Source organism: Strix aluco, chromosome 3 (assembly GCF_031877795.1).
Source record: "Strix aluco isolate bStrAlu1 chromosome 3, bStrAlu1.hap1, whole genome shotgun sequence".
Taxonomy (NCBI): domain Eukaryota; kingdom Metazoa; phylum Chordata; class Aves; order Strigiformes; family Strigidae; genus Strix; species Strix aluco.
This window is the reverse complement of record NC_133933.1, coordinates 32,017,339-32,041,186: the sequence shown is the minus strand read 5'-3', so window position 1 is coordinate 32,041,186 and position 23,848 is coordinate 32,017,339.

Below are 23,848 nucleotides of genomic sequence, written 5' to 3'. Positions count from 1 at the left end.
ATCTTAAAGCATTTTTGCTGTCACTGATGAGTTAGGCTTTCCAACTTCACTCCTGTCTTTCACAAATCAGCTTTTCTTTTCAGCAGGAAAATACTTCAGTCTCTGGAAGGAAGAAAACAGGAAATTTGTAACCAGCCAAGAAATTAAAAACAATTCTAAGTTTAGGTTAAAGGCAAAACTCTTCCCTGCCACCCACCCCCACCCCCACTCTGATTAAATACAATAACTCTGCCTTCTCTCAACAGACCTGCCTCTTCAAGTCATGTAAATGCTCTTCAGTCTCAGGCAGAAGAGTAGAAGAGATCACTGAGGTCAGTGTGAGACAGGTCTTGCCTTTCCTGGGACTACTGAAGACACTGAAGTACATCCAACAGTCCTGTGTTCATGCTTATCACTCATTTGTGAAAGGTAACCAGAAACATTTTCAGTGAGTTCATGATACTCAAGGCTGAACAGAAGAGAAAGAACAAGCACAGACTGAAGATAATGTGTGAAGAAGGGAATAAAAAAAGGTAACAGTGATGAAGAATGAGGGACAAAAAATCACCACTGAAAATAATTACATCCCCATAACAGTGGCTCTCAGAAGAGGCTTTTCTACTGGTTCCTACAGGGCTGAAAGACGTAACACTGAAGAGAGCAATTATTACTGGTAAATATGGAAGAATATCATACTGCCATAACTATGAATAGATGTTCCCTTTCCAGTAACTTGAAAAGTGCAGCTAAATGTTTAAGAGAGATGTAAGTTTCCAAGTCTCAGACACTAGCGTGGGATGCCCTAGTGGCATCCTAGCAGGTAAGTGACAGTGCTGTTTTGGAAGCCACTTTCAGCATGTACCCAAATTAACAGCATCATAGAGAACACATTTCCTCTACAGTGTTCTAGGGAAGTTTCAGAAACTGAGATGACAATATGATACCAAAAAGCAGCCAAATATATCTGCTATTTTAAAATAGTCTGAGTAAAGAGTCTCCTTAAAGTCATAGAAACAGTTGTTCAACACCATGTGCCAGAGAAACATGCTAATAAATCCAGCATTTCACCTGTGGCTCAGGATCACACATTTGAGTGATGAAGGCTTTTGGTTTTGATAATATGTTTTGTGTTTAGCAAGGAATGGTAAAGCAAGAGAACTTGTGGTTCAGCCTGGAGGAGATCTGCCCCCAGAATACGTGTGCTACACACTGAAAGAGAGCTTCAGATACAAGTGCTATCAATACTGTCATTAGACATGACTCACTGATTTCATCTTGGTGGTGGTCTCTAACATCATAACAAAACAAAACAGTTTTTGAAAAGGCCCAAAAAAGCTAGGTACTTAATTCCCATTGAGGTCTTTGTGGAAAGGATCTCAGTATCATTAAAGAAAGATCAGATTAAAACAGATCAAGAATTTTCCCGTATTTGTAAGTGGGAACAGTTTTTAGGGTAAGCTGTTGTTGAACGGTCATGGCAGATAATTGGGTTTGTGGGGCAGGGTTTCTGGCTTCAGAGTACAATTTATATATAAATATCATTTGAGACATGGACCATTTGCAAAATTACTCATCTGCCTCCTCATGGATGACCAGGCAAGTTGGGTTTTTTTTATTCTGTGTAATTAAATCAGTTAACTTGAAACTGAGTGATTCATATTTATACAGAACATTTTATCACATAGTTTACCACTGATTTTTTCCCTCCCATTCCTCTACAAAGAATTAATTTGACAAGGCTGGACTTAGTGGATCCTTTGGCTTTTAGTTCTGTTCATGAAAAAGGTGCATGGATCAGATCTCCTGTTCAGTCACCCAGAACTTTCTATTGATATTTCCCAGGTAACATCAACAGCTACATGAATTCTTAGCCTTTCTGCACCTCTGTGTAATGCTAAACCAGGCACATTCCACAAGCTCTGGAAAGGTCTCAACTCCATTTGTTTTCCGGAAGGGGCTTATTCCATTAATCACACAGATGGATGGGCTCACATTTTGTACTATTGTCCTACCTGACACAGCTTTCTTTGGCTTTCATAGCAAGACATTCATTATTGCTGATGTCCAGGGAATAGCAGGACTTCTGAGTGTCGACGTGTCTCCTTGAAAAATAGCATGCTCCTGAAAGAATCCCTGTCTGGTCTACAAGTTCCTTTCCTGAGATCCTTCCAGCCTTTTTCTTCCTGCTGATGTCTGAAAATAAATTAAATTAATGTTCTGGATATCTGGCCACATCATTTCTGAAAATGCTTCTTCATGAAAGCACTGTACGTTTGCAGCACTCATTAGAGTGTGCCTGAATAAATGTGTGTGTGTATAGTCCCTACCTTATATCTTAGTCAACCTACCTCACTCAAATTTTGCCACCCCAGAATGTGACAGTTAACTCCTGTTAGAGAATCTGGGGACTCCAAGTGCATAATAATGCAGGTACAATTTAGGACAGGTCAGAGAGAAGTTCTATTAACTATGAACACTGGGACAGCATCTCTCTCTCTGCTCCCTGGTTCTCTGTCAAATGTTTGCAGAGACCCAACCTATATACTGTTTCAGAAAAAAATGAAAGAGGTGAGGAAAACCAATCATTTCAATGATTTCAAATTTCAAAAACAAAGCAAGGTATCCATCCCTGGGAGGGATGAACTCCTTGAGTTGCTTGCTAATGGCCATGTTTCAAGGAATCAAACAGTAAATAACATGACAATATGGAGAGATGTCTCTTGGTGTAGCCTACAGGAGTGGCACACTCAGTATTATCTTAGCTCAGAAGTGGGGAGTTGAAAACAATCACAGACTGTTAGCTTTTAGTTGAAAGGAATGTTCTTTAAGTAAAAGCTCTTAACAACTATCTTAACCTCTCTATCTTAAATATTAATAATTTTACCACTGCACTCTTTCCTCTCATCATAGACAATAAACGGTCTCAGCATGTGGGGAGTATTTTGTAGGTGTTTGAAGTTACTGTTCTGGATTCCAAGCGCACAGTAGCTGTTCCTTCTGCAAGAATTACCACCAATGGACTTTAACTTGCCATACAACATGCTGCAGTGGATTTCCTACACTGTCCTGTAAAGACACTCTATACTTCCTGAGTGGGCAGAGAGTTCTCTCCTAAGTGAGAAAAACCAGCTGAGAGGAGCTGTGGTACAGCACAGATAAGATTGCCAAACTTGCAAAAGACTGACTGCTTAAACAGCCAGATTTCAGAAAAACCCAGGGACCTCGAGAATAGGACTTTAAAAATAAATCTTCAGACTTACCTACAATGCATGACAGTTTTAGTGTCCCATAAAAGATGTCCTTCCTTTCAGTGAGAAGTGGTTTATAGGAAGAGAGCATACCTTTTATTAGAGCAACACAGATAAACTCTGCTTACTCTTCAAAGTCTCACACTCAAGGTAGTTATTTCCTGTCCTCAGACTAAATGTAGTGCCTAATCCTGCCAGGACTAATCCTGCCCACATTCCTCTCCCTCTGTACCTGACTTGTCACATGGGGCCCATGTCATATGCCTGTGACCCTAGAACATCATTTTACTGGGGGCAACAGTGGAGGCTGTGCTGGCATGACATTGCTTCTAATGGCACATCAGAGGCAGAGCACACCATAACGTAACCCCATGCAAGATGAGAGACAGGCAGACTTTCATGTCAGCGGGAATCCCAGCTAGCTGATCACAGGAGGGCAGCAGTCCATGACATCCCTCACAACACTGGCAGCACACAAATATGAGAGAGATGAGGATCCTCAGCACCATCTGTTTTGATCTACTGTTCCACTCCTGTGTGCTGAATTACAAATGTAGACAGAGCCCAAGGGAACTAATTAGTTCCCTCCAGAAGAGGGCTGGGGAGTGAACTAACATATCCACAAGTGTGTATAATCAGGGAACCAGGAACCACATCAAGAAGCTGTGTTACACAACAGCATAGATGCACCCTTCATCATCTCTTTTTGCAATGATCCCCACTGGTCCTGTAAGGAAACAGCAACTTACAGCTGTTGGTAACACCAACGTAACACCATTCGTTTAAAAGAAGAGGCGATGTACTACATTCTCTTTTTCTTTCTTACCTACCCCTCCTACATCAATAAAAGAGACATAAAAATTTAGGCAGATCTTTGATTCCTATGGATAGGATACAAAGGCACAAGTGATACTGGAGGAAAGGAGGCGCGAGGCATTACAGATGTGGGATTTCTTAGGAAAAAATGTTAAAAGGAGACAAAAAACAGTTTGCCTTAGCTCCTTCCATGAGAAGAACATTTAAAATCTGTCAGTTGAATATTATTGTCAATTGCAAGCAAAATCGCAGTAAAAATTGTGGCTGGACCCAAGCATGGTGGGAGCTGAAGAATGAAGAACCATCAAGCAAGTTACATGAAACCCCATTGTGTTGCAGCTGCAAGTCTGGTAAGCAAGGCTGTGAACAAGAAATTATTAATCCCCTATGCAATTCACATTGTTTTATTTAATCTGGCAATATACCAGTTTATAACCAGAACAGTCTGGGTCCTTATCTATTTTTATTGCCTGTTCACCTGGTGTACAGTTCCAAGAAGAGATATCACCTTCCTTACAAGCTTTGTATGTCCTGGATCTTCAAACAATCATGTTTACAACAGCAATGCAACTATCTCTATCTAACAACTACTGTTGTAAGCAACAAAGTGGTGTGTGTTAATATTTTTATTATGCAAGAACACTGTATTGAGCCAGATTAACTCCTTATACATTTTCCCTACTGTTTAAAGGGCTTGAAAACTTTATACTCATGTGGTAGTTGTGTTCTCCACGGTACCAAAGTTTCATTTACTACACACAGAGAAAGCTGATTCCTGGAGAGCTAACACCATTGATTTGTTCTTGTTACCACTGATTTGTTCCTTATACTTCTACTGTTTAGAGCCCATAAGAGTACCCCTAACCTAGGAAAACACTGTACCCCTTCTTCCCAAGTCTCATTTTATTTGGTTTACTGCCTAATAAACATGATTATTACATTATTCTTCAAGTTGAGCCATTTACTACACATTTACATTTTTAAAATACTTAGCTTTTCTAGAAAGAGAAGCATATAATCCACGAGCTGTAAAAGTTGATTTATGCTGAATATAAAGACTCTTGGGAGAGAAATTACAATAATATAAACACAAAAAACTCCACTAATAAAAATTGTAAATGGTCTTGAAGTATGAACTGAAGTAGTCATATATAATTACTGTATATATGAAAGGCAGAGACACTTCATGTCATGCATTCTTCGAAAAGAGTGATAATTTCTACTTGTTCTCAGGCCAAAGAGGGAACTGGTTTCTGAATTTGAGGCTTTTCCAGGGCTAAGTGATTTTTTTTTTTTTCCCTATCAGGCACTGAAAGTCTTTTTTAGCTTTAGCCCTACTTCTAGACAAAATCCAATCACACAAACACAAAGGCACAGAAATAAGCTTACTGTGAGGGAAGTTATCTAAACAATTAGACACCTGGAAACCTCTGCTTGATAGTTATATCATCTTGAAGTGTTTCATAAAACCTCAGAGGAGAGGTGAAGGACTCACTCAGAGTTTGTCTCCATAAAATGGCAGGCATTCTTGTGAAATATTTACATCAAATTTTCAGCAAAACTAGTGGGAGTTAAAGACTCCCACCAGCTCCTAGAAAAGCTCAGCATCTTGCAGTAAACCATAAATGAGCAAGAGGATAAAATATCTTCCTTACACTGTATTTCAGTGCTTTTAGATCAGAGTTAAATATAGGCATAGTGGCTAGATAGAATAAGAAACGTATGTTACCTCTGCCAGTGGTATGAAGACTGTCGGTTTGGCAGCTTCCAAGACTATAATTTTGTACATGGACTTTTATCAAGAAAGTTTCCTATTCTACATCAACAGTGCAAACAGTACACAGAAACACATGTAGTCGCCAGCATCTCTGTACTTTCTTATCTGTGTGACTCATCTCTCAAAATAGAAGATATTTTATGCCTGTGAGATCCTCGGACTTTCTGCTCTGAATTTTCAGCTAGGATGCCAAATACAATTAGTGTCAAATGTGTGATGGCTGTTTCTGAGACCATGAAGGTCTGGTCAACTGATCGCTAACTTTTAGCCAATCATTTTCACTGAAGTTGTTGGGCCTTCTACTTCTTTCCTGAGCAGATAAAGCTATTAAGAGTTTGTATAACACAGGAGTGGTCAGTGGGGGGTTCTGTGAAGTCAATTACCCTCAAACTAAAATTCCACTGAAAGAAGCCTACAAATATTGAGCTGTTTATTTCCCATTCCTGTTGATTAAAGTATGAGGTCATTTTTCACTCTGCCTCTCTCACACTCTTAATAAACTCATGCCCTGTGGTACAGGTGACTTTTACAAATCAACTTCTCAACTACCCATCAATCTTTACACAGAGCATTAATGTTTTATTGTTCTTGTTCTGGTAGTAATGATTTTTCACTTCCTCTGCTGATTTTTTTTAATCAAAAGTAATTTACAGCACTCTTCAGGATGAGCCTTTGCCAGTTCTAAATACATCATATGTGTGTTCTCTGCCACTTGGTCAAATTAGAAATTTGACTTATATGCTTTGTTAGCTTTAAATCAAGCCATATTAGATAATAAATAAAAAGTTCCTTTAGGAATTTCCTTAACCATTCATTTATAAAGAATAAATATAATTTAAGTCACTTTAAATTCTGTTTTTTCTGTAAAGTGTTTTTGCAGGTAATTTTACTATGCATAACTGCATGAAATAGCCTTTTAAAATATCTTATAATGCTTTGATCTGCAGTCTCATTAAAAAAACAGGTTTCTTAACACAGCCAGATGATTTGTCACTTTTTATGAAACAATCACTTTGGAAGTTACTGAGTTGATTAAAAGCTGTTCAGAATCAAAAAAACTGTCAAGAATCATGAATCAAGGCAAGCACCTACCTGGCTTTTCATGTATGGTCTATTCTACAAGAAGCTGTTCTGAAGTTCTCCAAGACCTCACTTAACAGGTGATCAGCTTTGCCAAACATTTTCCTTATAACATTGCCATAAACCTCACTTTCAATTCTTTGCCGTGCAATAAAGATAAAACTACTTCCTTTCTAACTGTTTTGTGTGCTTTTAAGCTTGTAAGATCCTTGGACTGTGATAGCTTTCTACTATAGGCATTGTATAGTATTTCTTATCACTTCCAGGAGGAATGATAGTAAAAATATAAAAATAACACCTATTAGATCTTCTCAGCAATAATTTATAACCATTTCCTAAATGCTCAGCAAATATTTTCTAAGTCTTTTTTTACATTTCTGCAACCAAAAAGTCAGCTGGTTATACCCATCTGTGAATTTTCCATGAATGTGCTTTATAACATTGTTAATGCTTAAACATCCAGTCAATATTTGTTAACCTTTCTAAACTTAATGTTTAGATTTGCGTATACTTGAAATTTTTTGTATTTTGGAAGTTTTTCGGAGCTGAAAGCAAGAAATTATCTCGTCCCTTGGCAGAGACATTGTAAAAATCCCTTTTTCTGTCCATCTCCCCGCTGTTTAAGAAATAGGCTGATGAGATCACAGACAGTAAGTGCTTCTTCCTTCAGACCGTGTTGCCAAAAAGCTTCAGTCTACAGAAGAGATTCTTCTGGCAGTGTGTAATCCTTGAATTTTGAACAAGCCTGACATTTATATTATATAATTAGGAGTAGCAGTTATGTTGCTATGCTGCTTTTCCCATATGGCACAAAAATCCAACATCAGAGACTGAAAGTTCATGACACCATTATACATTCAATAGCCCATCTCCACTGAAGTATATTTTTCCCTTCTCAGTTGTGTTAGGTAGTTATCAGGTTTTATTACAGGGAATATTGCCAGATGGGCAATGGAGGAACTGGAGTGCAAAGGTATGTAGGAGGGGAAAGGGTGCAGGGGTGAGTTACCAGCTCACGAGGTGCAACATGAGGACACAGAGTAGGCACGTGGCTGAAAGCTGCATTTGAAAAAGAAAAACAAAGTAATTAAACAAAAAAAGACCAGCCTACGCTATAGTTCTTTTTTGGCTACGCACTGTTTTTGTGAACCACAGGCCCCTTAAAGTGCTTGATTCACCAGAAATGGAAAGCAAAGCTGCAGCAAGCATTGTAAGACCTACAAATGTATATGCTGCCTCAAACAGCAGCTGAAACCATACCGCTATCAATCATACATTAGAAGCAAAGAAAATTCAGACCCCATACCATTATAAATCATAATAAGGAAACATTTGGAAGAATCTGCATGAAACTATGAGGACCTTCCACCAGACTTATCTCGTTGCCTACTCTGTGATATATTAGAATATATTTTTTCAGAATTCTGCACAGATTTGTTATCAGGATGGTTACATTCAAATGTCTAGTATTGTATTGGATATCCAGACATGTTAAACCATATCACAGATGCCAGTGTCCCTTGGAAAGAAGTTCTTTTGAGTAAGAATATGATGTTTAGAGAGATCAGAAGAGCCCACTTCCTTTCCTATCTTCAGTACAGACATCTTGTGATGAGCTAAATATTACCCAGTCTTGTCAGCTGCTAAAGAGTACCACTCTCACACTTACACTGTGAAGACAATATTGGGTATCTATTAAGCAAGAGCTCTGTGAGGCATAAATCCTGGAAGAAGAGCTAGGAATGCAAATTAGCTTGTTCAAAAAGAGTCAAGAGCCAAAGGCCTCAATTATTCTTTAAAAAAGAATAAATGAAGTCCATGGTCAGTTGTTAAAAAAATGCTGTTGTCAAAGGATTACACCAAGGTCACAATTCAGCTTTTACATTCCCCCTGAATGCGGAAAAGGTAGTTCAGGCATAACCTTGATGTGCAGAAAATATATCTCTAATGAGCCCTTCTGTCAGCGTATAGCCCACTAAGTAAAGACATGACTAAACCCAGTATGTTTTTATCAGAAAATAGGGAGTTTGGAGGATATTTGTAAAATCCAGATTATTTCACTCACATCTACCCCTATAATATTCTTTTTCATTTGATAGTACTGAAAAAGCTCAGCTCCTTTAGAGTGAAAATAACTGGAATTTGGTTTTGGAGGGCTAAAAGTTTTTCACATGTTCAGGACTTAAAGTGAAAAAAAAGTCATTTCAAAAGCTGAGATAGAAGGATTTTATTAACAACAGCTGGCCTTTTTCATGACACACAAGGAAAGAGAGCAGGACTTTTTTTAAGATAAAATTATTAATTTAGCTTCCTTTAATGTTCTCAAAACTCTAGCAGTATCTTCAATGATATTAAATGTTAGGGGAAATATATTTTAGGACTTGTCTGTGCGTAGAAAAATTGCTTCATTCACATCTGTTACTATTGATGCAATCACAGCACTTTTGTAGAATAATTTGGAAGAGAAAATAAAAAAAATTCATACGTGGGAAAAACGTTTGTGCCAGGAGAAAAACTGTGTGTAGACTAAACCTTCATTATACAATACTTACAAAGTCTCATCAGTGGTTATTTAACTTTTTTTTAGAAAAATAAATTGAATTAAATGCATCTACATGAAGATCTTGGTCCTAGAAGTCACCCTCATCTTTGAGAAAGCCATCTTCAGGTCTCACTGGTATGTGAAGATACTATTACAGGAAGATAATGATTTACAGTAAGCAGTTATATACTGTCAGTATCAGAAGCACTGTTACAAGATCGTGCTTTAATATTTTCCTCCCTACTATCTATCAGTATTTGGCAGCTTAAATGCTGAAGCGCATGATTTGGAGTCTGCTGGTGTCTCGAGAGACAGCATAGCACAGCTAAATATATAAATATTTAGGGAAACTGAAGTAGTAACACTGAGCTTTCCGAAACTGACGTAGGGGTAACTAAAAACTAACCATCTAATAAATAATGGGAAAGCAAACTCAGGGACACCCTATAGCTTGCTGCAATATACAGGGCCAGGAAGCTCTCAGACAGATCCAGACCAGCTGAAGGCCTTAGAAGAATCAAGGTGAACTTCCAGAGATCCTCTGGGAGTTTCTGTGCAGAGGAACAAACGTGGGAGTGCACATGCCGCAGCCCTGAGATGTGCACAGTGCTCACTGCTCAGTAGAGCGCAAACCCAAAAAGCAAAAAGTTGGCAAGGGTCCTGTGCCCTAGGGACCACTTTGCATTCTGGGAATTTCAGATACTTGCCCATGCCTCACTCTTATTTCTCCCCCTAAAAATGGGGAAAAAAGGAATGTAGCATTTTGTCTAATAGCTTTTGTGTGATGCTCTGGTAGGAAGGAGTACTTAAAAGAAATAAGAACCTGTCGAGTCGCTTACACTGATTAGCGCTCAGAGTCTCACAGGGTAGAAGAAAAGAGGCTTGAGAAGTCTGCATTAGCCAAAGTCTAATTTGGAAAGGGGAGCTAGAAAAATCAATGGAATTACGGGTGGAATGAATAGCAGAAAATGGAAAATAGACAAGCAATCAGTGAGCCAGCAGTTAGAAAAGCACATTATACTACTTTCACCACAATGATCTGAGGAGGGACTCACTGAGGAAGTATTGGAATGATCAGAAGGGTGTATGATCCCTCCACAAACAAAGTAAATGAGGAAGAAAACACACAATTATTTCTCTCTTGGGCACCTATAGAAAACAAAACAAAACAGCAGGGAACAAATAAAAAAGATGCAAAATTGCCGGTGAAAGCTGTGATGACCTCAAACTATGACTAGCCTTAGAGAACACCTGCTGTGTGAATTGCTTGCGCTTTTATTAAAAATTCAATTAATATAAACAGTTGTAATAATGGAACAAAAGCTAAACAGTGGTTATGTACAGCCAAGCCACAGCCCAATAATCCTGTTTCCTTTCTCAAGCAGAAGCCCAATAAAAACAACAAAGTACTCAGAGTGTCTGCTTGGACGGGAAGAGCTCAGGGTGTAGCAAAGCGAGACAGGACGTGCAAGTACTTGGCCACTGCATTTGGAAAGCACAGGCTCCAAATCCACAGTCCAGTGACACACATATGAACAAAAAGCCACCTTTCACTCTGAGGCAATTGCAGTTGAAATGTAGTTGAACACAGTTGTGTGTCCTGTACTCTCACAATATCTAGCTGCCACAAGTATTCAGTGCATTTTGGCAGCAGGTAGGTACAGATGTCTTAGACTGCAGCAAGGGTCCAACCTCTTCTGGCAGGCCCTAAACAGGAGAGGCAGGCATTGCCTCTCTACATTCATATACATTCCTGAATTTTCCTCCTTCTCTAGAGATATTCAGCTGAGAGATCTTCCTGCAGTGACCTCTTCTTTTGCGGTCTCTTGCAGATGAAGCTCTGAAATAGGATGTCAGGGGAGGCACAAACATCACAGAGGAAACTATGTCACAAGACTAAAGAACTAGGGATAAAAAAAAAATCTCTAGAGCTCCCTAAAACTCCAAGGAAAACATAAGCTCTTTGCCCTCTTTTCACAAAATACACGCAAAACCCATCAACTGAAACCTAACCCAACTTTTCTCTGGGCATTAGCACAGGAAGAGCAATGTACCAGACACAATCCAGCTAACCAACTAGACATGTCAGACAGCATATCGCAATGTCCAGCAGTAGAAGGTGATCAGAACAGTGCAAGAGGTTTCTAGAAGTAAAATCTGTGAAGATTTCAAGCTATCCATGTTTTTAAAAAAATATAAAAATATTAGCTGTTGGTTCTATGCATAGTTGTCTAAAACAAAGAGGCCTTTATCTTTCCAACTCATCATCTAAACTAATTCAAGGCAGAGAAGCAATTAAAATGCAAAAATAAAACAGACAATGTTCTTTGTGTTCACAGCCCTCAATGTGGTTTGGAGTTAAGTTTACATGGGCTTATGTTGGTATGGTTGAAGGAAAAAAAGCAATCATCTTGTTATTAAAAGAGTGTATCAAATCATAGAGCTCACACAACTGGGAACAGCATTGCTCAATTTCTGTGTTGCCCAAAATAAAGTATTCAACAGAAAACACAGCAAGAAATCAGCCATGCCATAAAAGTGCAAGACTTGAGTATTATTTCTACTTCTCACTATGGCTTCTGCCCCTGTTCACTAGCTCCTTTAACTCAAAAAACAGAGTTACAGTATCTCTCATAGGATTAATAAATACTTCAATCAAATTGAAGCTTAAACTCATTTAGCTAATTTAGAGTCCAAACAGGCTCATGAGGCAAAGTGTCCCCATGTCTCCCCTGGCAGTTCTGCAGAAAGAGTCTCCAGCACATCAGGGTGAATCTCATATTGCTCAGCATTTGTGCCCTTTCCAGAGCTCAGGAAGCCACAACAGCTTATTTAGGGCCTGTGGAGGGAGCCTCACTGAACCCCAAAACGGTGCGTACTGCCTCAGAGGGTTCCCAGGGTAGGAAAGATTGTGTCTCTGTCCTCCCCTACATCCAGGCACCTACCAAGAAGGAAAAAAGGCTTAAGAAAGAGCCCAAACCCACTGGATTACCATGTAATTCCTATGGTATTTATATTGTTATAATTTAATTTCTTCATGCATTGCAACTATGAAACCATATGATGAAACTTAAACCAACAGAAATCACTTGGGTTACTGTCACCCTGTGTCACAACCAAACACATTTCAATTAAGAGGACCATTTGACATTCAAAATCTTTCACTGGGATTTATGTGCACAAAATTAGTTTTATTGACTGGTGCCATGCAGGCCCTTCTGTAACTTTCTGTGTGAATTAGGGTCACCCTTTTATTGTCAATACTGGAAGAAGGGAAGTAGGCATATGACAAAATAAGTTGGTTTTTACACATCACTTGCTCTTCCTAACACTCCAGGGTAGTATATATCTTCACAACTACTTCTCAGTCAGCAATACTGGGAGAATAAAGAATAATACTAGGAATATAGAAGAGCACCAATGTTACAAAATGTTCTGGGTACCATCCCATAGATTTTTTTATATATTCTATAAACACACATGTGCATGCTTCTGCAATGACTGACCAAAACCAATAAGAATGGCATTTTGCATCTAAACTTTTCCCAAGATTAATTTTAAATGGTTGAGCAATAAATACAAATATATGCTGAGCTAGTTTTGAAGTTATTGTTGCATTTTTACATCTAGGATCTTGGTTTGCCAATCACACATTTCAGTTGAATTGTAAACGAGTTTCATTTGGCCTGATAGTATCCAAAGATAGCTGTGAGTAAATGGAAAAAGTGGGATTTTTTTACATGTTTGAGAAATCCTGTGTAAGCTGTAACTTTCTTGCATGTGTGGAAGTTGCATCAAGAATTACCATAGCACATTATATCTAAAATATAATGAGACAACAACAGTTCACAGAAAGTCAGAACTGCTGCACATAAAACCATCCTGTTAAACTTGGTAAACCTTTGCAGGATGATGCAGACTTTTCTCTTAGCAAACAACTTCTGTAACAGTTCTGAAATGTGCCATGAAAGACAAACGCTGCCTTACATTTTAGGCATGGATTATGCTAAGAAACCATTCAGTCTAATCTTTCTATTGCTGTTATGTCAAATATACTATTGTTAGCTGAAATTTTCTGAGCAATTTCCTTTTGCCAAATCTAAAACATGTCTCAAGAATTAAATCCATACAGAAGCACTGAGAAACTACCACAGGGGCACAGCATGGACCCTGCATGCATAACACTGCATAACAAAGATAACACAGAGCAAATTCCCCACCTTCAAAGTATCATAGGTGAGACACTGGAAAAAGACTGTAATTTATAAAAGTTCCAACGAAGGATCCTCACAAAACCATGTCATGATCCTTAATTAGTTGACTAGTGAAAGATGCAAAATTAAATGCACCAGAGCACAAATAAAAATGTAGCTCTAGGAAGAAAGGGCAGGCAAATTGCTGACTTCTAAATTCTGCTTTCCCACATGAAGGGTGGTTCGGAGGTCAAGAGCCAAGTGACATGGGTGTAGTGCTCTTTACATCTGGTCGATGGCCTGAACATTGCTTGTTCAGCTCATGCGCAGCTTCATGGGTCTTTGCCAATACAAGCCCTCCAGAGTGGGCAGCAGGAAGGGTAAAGCATGGGGTACTCCCCATGATGAAGAAGCCTAAGAACCTCTGTGTCCAGCTTTCACAGCTGTTAAGCTACCAAACTAACAGGCTTTGGGGGTTCCACACATCCTAGTGAACTGTAGAAATGTTTTGTAAGGGTGAAATTATAATTTTCTTACTCTCTTATTCAAAACAGAGGTCTTAATTCACATTATACAACAAAAATCAACATGTCAAATTTTTTTCCTATTTAAAAATTATTTGCTTCTTGTTAAGAATTTCTTCTAGTTTTCTGACAGCTGTGATTTAATCATAAAAACCATAATTCTTCACATCACAGATGAAATGAGTAAGTAGTACTGTGATAAATGCTTTGAAAATAAAGAAGCTTTTTCTTATTTCCTCTGACAACTCAAGAAAAAGGGGATATGCCAGAAGACCACATACCTGAAATTAATGCATAAGAATACATTATTTTACAAGGTACAGACATGCCTGTAAAACTCATTTCTACTAGTTAGCTTCAGCTATGTCTAGACTTCATATAAACCTTAAGTCCATGCCCCCGTTCATACCTGAATTGAATTGTTTGGAGATAAGACCATATCAGGGCAAATGGTGCCTGCTATCCAACAGAACAAAAAGAATAAAGTGAATGGCTTAGAAAGATTACCTGGGAATGTAATATTTTAATGGGGAAAAGGAAAAACAAAAGTTTAGTGACAGTTTAAAATTTTAAAAGACATTACATCATTAAATATTTTGTTTCAGTGAACAGTCTGGTACATCTGATGAGGGAGCACAAGGAATCTTTCCCTCTTACCTGGCTTCTTAGCTACAGAGTTCCTTCCTTGTGCTGATGTTGATGGCTGTTGATGGCACTTGGAGAAAGAAAGAACTGAATGGATGTGACTCTGATGATTACGCTGTATTTGTTGACTAATGAACACTGATCTACAGATTTAGTAACCCAAATAAAGGAAATCACTTGTTGGTGTTGGACCAGATCTCACAGAATGAGACTGAATGAAAGCAAGAACAAAATCAATGGTTTTAGTGTATATATGGGTTTGCTGGAGACCTAAAAACTGTACAGACAGGTTTTGCATGCTATGGCAATGCTTTATCTGAGCAAATATTTCACTAGTCACCTCTTTCAACAGTTTGAAAGAGTCCATCATACTCACTATGACTCATAATTTGCATATAAATATACAACATCTTGAAACTTCACTGTACTTCACTGCAGCTCACTTCACGGAGTCTTGGATAGAAAACAGCTCAATTTACCAAGTGACTGTGGGCAGTAGGCTTTGAGCAACAACAACAACGATTATGATGAAGCCAGGAAAAGCTCCAGAACTGCAGCAATGATTAAAATGACAAGTGGACATTATACAGTTTTGATAATTCTTGACCCTGTGCTTGGTAGTAGAATTGCTTTGAGCATCTTTTAGGCTTTTATAGGAATACCTGGAGACTAAGCACCATTTATCTATTCAGCATAATTGTTGCTGATTTCTTACTGCTGATTAGTTTGTCATTTCATATGCAGTACAACCTGAAAAGAGAATATTGGATTTCCAAAGAACTTCTCGTTTTAGTCTATTCATGTTGCCACTGAACAGCACAGGGAGTATTGTATTTCTCGCTGTCATCACATTAGATTAGTTATTTAAAGTTGTTCATCTGCACCACCAGTTGCATAAAATATCAATACTTTGTGCTATAAAAATAGTTATGGTCTGTATTGCTGCTGTGCTGCTGAACCTCCATGTCATTGCCACGAAAGCTTTTCATTATGACAAATCTTGTCAGAATTACATACAGTAAGATACAACCAGCAGTTGTATGGCATAAAATTTAAATTTGTTCTTGATTTATTTTCTGCTTTTTAGGCATTTTCTTCAGTATTTTCTGCATTATCTTCAAACTGAAGCAGCTGGCTGAAGGGAACACAGTCCAAAGAGCTATAAAGCACTAATAGGCATTGTTCTTTGTTTACTGTTGTATATATTGCCTGCTTCTTTTCTGCTCTTTTGTTAGTTCTGACTGGCACTGTGAAAAGCATTAAAAGAACTGTTGGTGTTGTAGTCACCTTATTCTGTGCTTTAATTGCCTTTACATACCTAAACAATGTGCCTGCCTGAACAAGAATGTATTGCTTTTAAAGTCCAGGATTCATAAATAGACACAAAAAGGAAAAAAAATCTACACCTATTTAGAGAGACTCCTGTAACAGATGAAAATGAGAGTTCAGCAAGAAGTGCAGAACAAAGACTTCAGTCTCTCAAAGCATTAATGTTATGACAGTAGAACTACTTCAGAATTGTGTTTGCATCGCTCTGTTACTCCTGATTTTTTTTTTACTAAATTGAAAGGGTGCTTTTGGGGTTTGGATACAAACACAGCATCATGGATATATGTGTGATCTGGCTACAGTAAGGCATCATGGCCCAGCATTTCAAGAAAGATGAGCATGAGGGAATCCTTAGTTAACATTTCTAGTCTTTTTGAAGCAGGTAAAATTTTGGGCAAGTCAAGCGCTTCAGAGTTCTGATTTGGCTTCACTTAATCTTTGTATGTATTCAGCTAATGCTTTGTTTGATTTTTCTGGGACATTAAGGTTTCAGACGAAATCTGAGTTGCCCAGACTTGGAGTCTAGTCAGTGCAAACACCACTGTAGTCACTAGAAAGAGACAAGAGCACATCCAGATGGTGATACATATCATAGAGAAGTAGACCTGTCTCCTTAGACTGCTTCTCTCCACCTACAGATTACAGAGGAAATCTAGCATTACTCAATTCTTGATACAGAAGCCTTAGTTAAATTGCTGATAGTAGGTAGGGTGAATAAGAGTGTAAATGTTATTACCTCTGAAGTCCCAATCTCAGAGGGACTCAGCTTTCATTTAACAGGAGTGGAAAAATCTTTTTAGAAGATCTTAGCACTCTAAAAAATTATAAATCTGGCCAGTGTATAACCATAGGTGATGGAAATCTATCCAATTGTCTCTGCCCAAATACTTTTCAGTCTTTCCTTGACAAATCCAGATGCAACAAATTAAATCTGTCTCTCAGAAAGCCAACGGGAGTTTTACAATTATCTTCAATGAAGTCAGAATTTCATTTGTGAAATAGAAGTATGAGACGAAAACCAAGGTATAAGAAATAGGTTTTGAGAAGCACTTTCAATAATGTAGTTTACATGCTTGACATACAAAATGAAAGGCTGGTCCAAGCACAGGACATATATCAAAAGAGGCACTGAAGTATGAAGCAGAAGACAGTGCAGAATGAACAATGCACGAACAATGTAATGAACAGCAGATTGTGAGAAGTCAGGTCCAAGTCTGTTGTTTACATTATTACCTAATCTCTAGAAAACAGCTAAACAGCAAGAGCAGTTTCTCTTAGGAGGCATATATCATGTTGTGAGTTATCGTCTTTGAGTCATGCAGAAAATAATCCGTGAGTATATTTTTTTATTGGTATCACTAGCTGATCCAGCTATGGTTTCACAGTATTTTGCTAAAGCAGCAGTTCAGTTCTGTTAGCATTGATTAACCTGTATTAACTCAGTATTAACCTGACATTAAATCAGAATTCTCATATGCTTCATTTAAAGATCACAGTGTTTAAATTTTTTATATGGCTGAATTCTTCTTGCCTTCATAGACATTAGAAATCATGTGTCATCTCCTCCTTTAGTAATAGTCAACATTGTGAAGTCAAATAGTCAACATTGCAAATGGAGCAATGTCAAATTGTATCTGTTATGAAGCTGGCCAAGGTTCAAAATTAATTTAAAATTTCTAAGCTATCATAGAGCAGGCAACAGTCATGCAGCTGAAAGCATTACCAGAGAAAATGCCAGCAGTAGAAGAAATGTAGTTAACTTCATCTGCTTATTCCATATCCAGATAAGTGAATTTACTGGCTAGGGATGGTAAGAACAACTTCAAACTTTCAGGTGTTCTTCTTCAAATGGTCATGCAAAAATAATTTAACTCTGCTATTTTTTTCTTTCTTTTTTTTTTTTTTTTTTTAAATGAACATTGCTGCCTGAAGGGGTTGTTGTAAGATTAATTCCTTGATAGGCTGCTAGATGGACAGTGGCAGATCACCAGTAATTCTTATCAGAGAGGCTTATTGTGGATATGTTCAGAATTACCATCCAGCCTCAATTTTCATTTAAAAACTCCAGAAGGAAAGGCTATGCCATATTGCTACAAAAGGCTGATCTGATCTTCTTCCAACTGAATGAAATCTACCTTATGCTGATATCATTAGAGTCAGGCCCAATGCTTTAAAGGGAGACGCTGTTTAAAAATCCTGATTAAAGCACATTGGATTTTTATGGTTAATTTCACACCCTGCACATGTTCAGAGCCACAGCTGAGTTCCTTAAGCCCTTCATTTTTGTGCAGAATTAGCCCCTTCCTTTTGGGCTAAAGCAATAGCGCTGTAATATTTTGTTTTATCTCATGAGATTTTCGGTAGCTGGATCCTGAGCAGAGAAAACCAAGCACTGTTTTCATTTGCCATTATCTTGTACGCTACACAGTGGCATGAAGTTAACCAAAGTACAACTGATGGCATGGAATCTTCTGATATAAATTTCAAGAAGTATTTTAAACTGTTAAGAAGTCCCTCAGTATGCCATCCCTCTATTTTTGGCTGTTGGCTGGTACAGAGTAAGATGCAGTGGGCATTGTTCCAAAAGGTTTGGTAACCACGGATGGGGTTTATCGCAATTCTTGTACGCCGTGAAAGTTCTCCGCCAAACACCTGTCCAAATATATTTTCCTCACTGAATGGGTTATTATTCTTAGTGTGCTAAGAATATTTCTTCTCTGTAGTTGGGCATAACTGCAAAATTAAAACTCACTCAGCCTATTTGGCATGAAGTAGTTTTCCTGTGCCTACAGATTACTACCATACATTCTGAATCAGAGTGTCACAGGAGTCGATGACAGGTGCTTCAGTTATACTTAAGGATATACCTACCCTTTCTCCATTTTTCTTCCTGCAAAGGGACAAACCAGCTACATTCATTCATTCTGGTCAAGAAATAAGGAAATTTGCATACCTGCTTTTTTGCAACATTTATTAATCCAAAACAATAATGGAAAATATTTATGTCTAGCTAGCAATCTGTTTTGGACGTGTCTTACACTTGCTTTGCCTTCTTGGACCTAATGCTATGAATACAAGACTCAAAAGCCAGAAAGAATAAAAACTTTTATCTGCAACACAATCCTCAGAGTTTTGAATTAATTACAAGCCTTTTACTTAACTGAGAAAGGAAGAAATATTTCTGGGATGAAAGTTCAACTCCTGTTAAAATTACATCTTTGAAGCAGTCTGCTTCTACAACCAGGGGATGCAGACGTGTGCATGTGTTGCATGCAAAAGCAGTCTTTAGCTAATCCACATCTGCTCTTCTGTGAGCGCCCTGCAGCAGCCTAGCCATGTTTTACAGCAGCCAAAAAGCTGCACTGGGAGCTACTGATCCACAGAGTAAGGATGAAGAACAGGACCACTAGTTGCAGAAAAGGCAAGCCTCCATAGAGAAACAGTCTGAGCATCTGAGACACCAGGTTGAGGGCCAAATAGCACTTTCCAGCTCCTGAGCCTGACTGCATATGAGCCAGCGACATCTGGACTCCTTGTCATCCTAGATTCAGATGTATACCAGCGTCACAGGGAAAAGGAACACCAGACAGTGTGACACTGCTAAGCTCAGTTTATTAAGTGGATCAAACGAGGGATACACTTTGGCTGTAACAGCTTTACACTCAAATACACCCCCCCACCCCCACCCCCACCCCACCCCCCCCCCCAAGACCCACTCCAGTTACCACTTGAGCGGGTTGGCTCAGTCTTGCCTGGAGGAAGAGGTGACACCCACTGCGACCAGATCCAGTGCCGGGCTCTGTTCAGCAGCTCAGCACCAACAAGTAACACTTTCACCTTGGGTCCCTCTTCTTCCACACAGTGTTGGATGTCTGTCTGCACAGCAATGTTTCCCTCAATCTCAATTACTGGGGGGTTTTATAGACAGGATTTGGCGCAGGCTGCCAATCAAATCAAGACCCAGCGATATCACTATCTTCCTAGCAGTTTCAAATAAAATACTTGTTTAACATGTTGATCCATGGCCCATGACAAGGCTCAATAAACTCAGTTCTTGTTTTCATTTTCTTGGCAGCTATTACTCATTATACTCAACTGTGGATCAAAGCATGGTCATGAAGGTACAGTGACAATCAACCTGGCCCCTTCTTCCTCTTGATCTTCCCTCTGACAGTCCCTCCTCCTCATGGAGGAATCATTCATAGAAGCAAACCAGAAAATCTGAACAAAGACATTCCTGCAACATGCTCTGGACAGAGGTCAATTCTTCTTGTCTAGATATACCTTAAAGATCCAGACTCTACTCAGAGTGCCAGTGCAAACAATCAAACAGCAGATGATCCACCTATCCAAAAGCAAGTTCTTACATGAACCTGACCAGAAAATGCCCCGATAAAGTGTTTCTAATTTGGCCCTGCTTTGAGTGGGGATCAGACCAGATGCCCTCCAGAGGTCCTTCCCTACCTATAATGTCCTTTCCAAACTGGTTTTCTATGATCCTCTGACATGATCTTCTTTCAACACAAGCTGTTTGCTGTTGACTTTACCGTTTACATAAGAAAACCCTGAGGCAACCCTGAGGCAATTTGCATGTACCAAGAAGGCAGACAAATCCTCAGCTGGAACAGGTATCAGGAGAACTTTCCAACATCTCTCTCAAAGTACAGGGTAGAAGACAGCTTTTGGAGAATACGTTTTCAGGGCACCTGTTCATTGTAATAATTGAAGTTGTCATAGATAAGAAAAATATTGGTTCTTGCTACTGGCCTAGCAACCTTTTTTCTCTTTAAGGTTGCATTCAGGAGCTGTAACATGTTGATTCAATGCTGCAACATACTGAAAAAAAGCTGTGTTGATGTAATGTAAATACAATCCATTGATCATCCTGACACCCAACAAATAACTTTCCCTCTTTAATCTGGAAGTGATGGCTGTTGTATGTGTTACTAAATCATGCTATTGTTATTCTACAGACAGTCTTTATTGTTCGGCTTTAGGTTTTGTTTTTTTTCTTTTCCACTGGCCCATATTTCCAGCTTTCTCCTTTCAGGTGCCATTGTGACATTTCCTTTACAGGGGAATGTGGGTAGAGCCAGATGAGATACTTACAGTGTGCAGTTCACATATTTGTTATTATCTACAGCTCACATGATACCAGAGAGTAAGAAAAAGCCCTTTTCCCAAAGACCAGCCAGGATAAAAACAGCACAACCTAAAAAGACTACCAAAAAAAGAGAGCTGGGAATCCTGCTGGGATAAGAAACCAGTACTTACAGATTTCGGTTCAGTACCCTACCTTTCAGCTGACTGTGCTGGCCTTCCTCATCAAATACCCATGAGATGTTACATTGATTGAAGTACTTAACAATTTCCCCTTCTTGAAAATTATTAATGTGCAGATTTTTTATTGATTAGTAATTTGTTGCTTTTTTGAGATATTAAAAAAATTACTTCTAAGAATATAAATCAGACCATAGATTCCCTGAGAAATACTTGTTATATCATTTTACTAGGTATTCAACGTTTATGCTTATTACAGCTATGCAGCTGCCCTGTCATCTAATTTACACATCTTACTTGGCAAAACCCAAATATTTTCCATGGGACATTCAGCTTGGTGGCCTGAACCACAGCTCCTTTCCATCTCTCATTACCAGGTTTCCTTTCCACATGGAAGAAAGCATCAAGGCAGAAGGTCAGCATACACATCTGAACCTGGAGTTCATGTTCACAACTCCAATTTAGACAGATTTGTATCCTTTTTACCAGCATTGAACACAATTTCCAAATCAGTTCCCTGCAACAACCACAGACTAGTCACCATTTTAAAAATAAATATTTGCCAAGAGTTGCCAGTGCAACTGTGTGAGTAGCATTAACATCACCAAAGACATTCAATTTGCTTCTAATTAGAAATGTGATTTAATGTTTTAACCACCCTTTTTGTTTCCTTTTTAAAACATCCATATGTTTGACATTTTGTTTGGATGAATATTCACAGAAATGAATTCTGGGTCCATGGCTGAGATAGATACATAAGGAGATTAATATTTTTGTTTCAAGTATAAGGCACTTTTAAAGGTTCATTTGTTGAGTCAAAGAACTAAAACAGTAATGTACATTCATAATATAACATGTCACACAGCTTCATTATTAATCATGAATACTAAGTACCTAACTAAATGAGCTGGTAGAAAAAAATTACTTTTCCCAGTAAAATGCTAACAAAAACGAAAAACAATGAAAAAGAGCTATCAGCAACTTTATAAGGAACTATTTCTGTTCCTCACCACAATACCCACCCCCCTCAAAAGGAAACCTAACAGCAAAAATTATTTCAGAAGAAAACAAAATATTTCACTTCAGAAACATTGCCAACTGGGAGATACAGAGGAACTGTATTTCTAATATTTCATATTACTAGTCTCCCTCACTGATTTATCTTCTCAGTTGCACACTTTCAATGGTGCAACATAATCTTTCACATCCTGAGAGAAGCCAGGTATATCATGAAAGTCTGTGGTCAGAGCGCATCAAGAACAATTTAATGGAGCTTGAGAGTCCAGTCTTATAATCTAAGAAAAGACAACTGTGATTCCCATGATGCACTGTAGGAGAATTTTTGAATGAAATGTCTTATTATCAGCCAAATATCGGCATATTCAGCCACTTGTATTTTTGAAGGAAAATAGCTGACCGCAAGATACTTCTGAAAATATCTGTTTTGTCAAAAACCACTTTTTCTACAAAATAGCAATATTGACTATAAAAAAAAAAATACAATCAACCTGACTATTTAGAGCAAATGGATGTAAACACAAATAATTTAATTGGTTAGGGGAATTATTTACCTATTTTGTATTCAGGGTGCTACAGTATTTCTATTTCTGTTGGCAAGGCTGGATTTCATGGCAGTATATTGCCCCAGCAGTACAGTGGCAGAGAAAAAAGCTATTCTACAGCTTCCTCTGACACAGTGCATGAAGAGTGACACACAGACCAACCATTTAAGTAAATAATATTTAGAAGCCTTTGAAATGTAGAAGCAATATAAACATAAGCAGGGAACTTTATTAAATGGAATAGTTACCTACTTGAAAAGGACCTTTTTCTCTCACGCTCCCACACACCATTTCATTGATTTCTGTGAGATTGGTTGCATGCATCTGGGTTGCAAGAACCTCTGACAGACAACCTTTGAGCAAACAAAATGGCTGCCTAAACTGCAGTTTTGTATTCAAAGCCAGTTATGTCTCTGCTTGCCATCTACCATGATTATTATTGGTTTTTCTGAATGTTCACTGCATTTGAAACGTGTTTGAACAACATTGTTCTTGCTAGTTCTAAAATGGTTCTTATAACGGATTACCAAATTATTAATTCAAAGCTTTGTCATAAGTCAACCACAGAAAATAGCATATTCCATAATTATGCATTTTGCAGAGGCTTAGTATGAAAAAAAAAAAGTAACTAAAAAGACGATTTTTTGTTGCTTCTTTTACCTTACTTATCCATCTCTTTTGTCTTAAGTATATTTTCCATAGTTGATCCAAAACTACTATGCAGGAAGAAAATGATCAATAGACTGTCAATTCTCATATATTGATTACTACAGTGATTAAATTTTTGATGTCCAAGTTCGCAGAGTTCAGGGATTATATGAAAAATTTAACACACTTTTGTGAAGTGAATAGAGAAAGTGGAGAGGCTTGAGA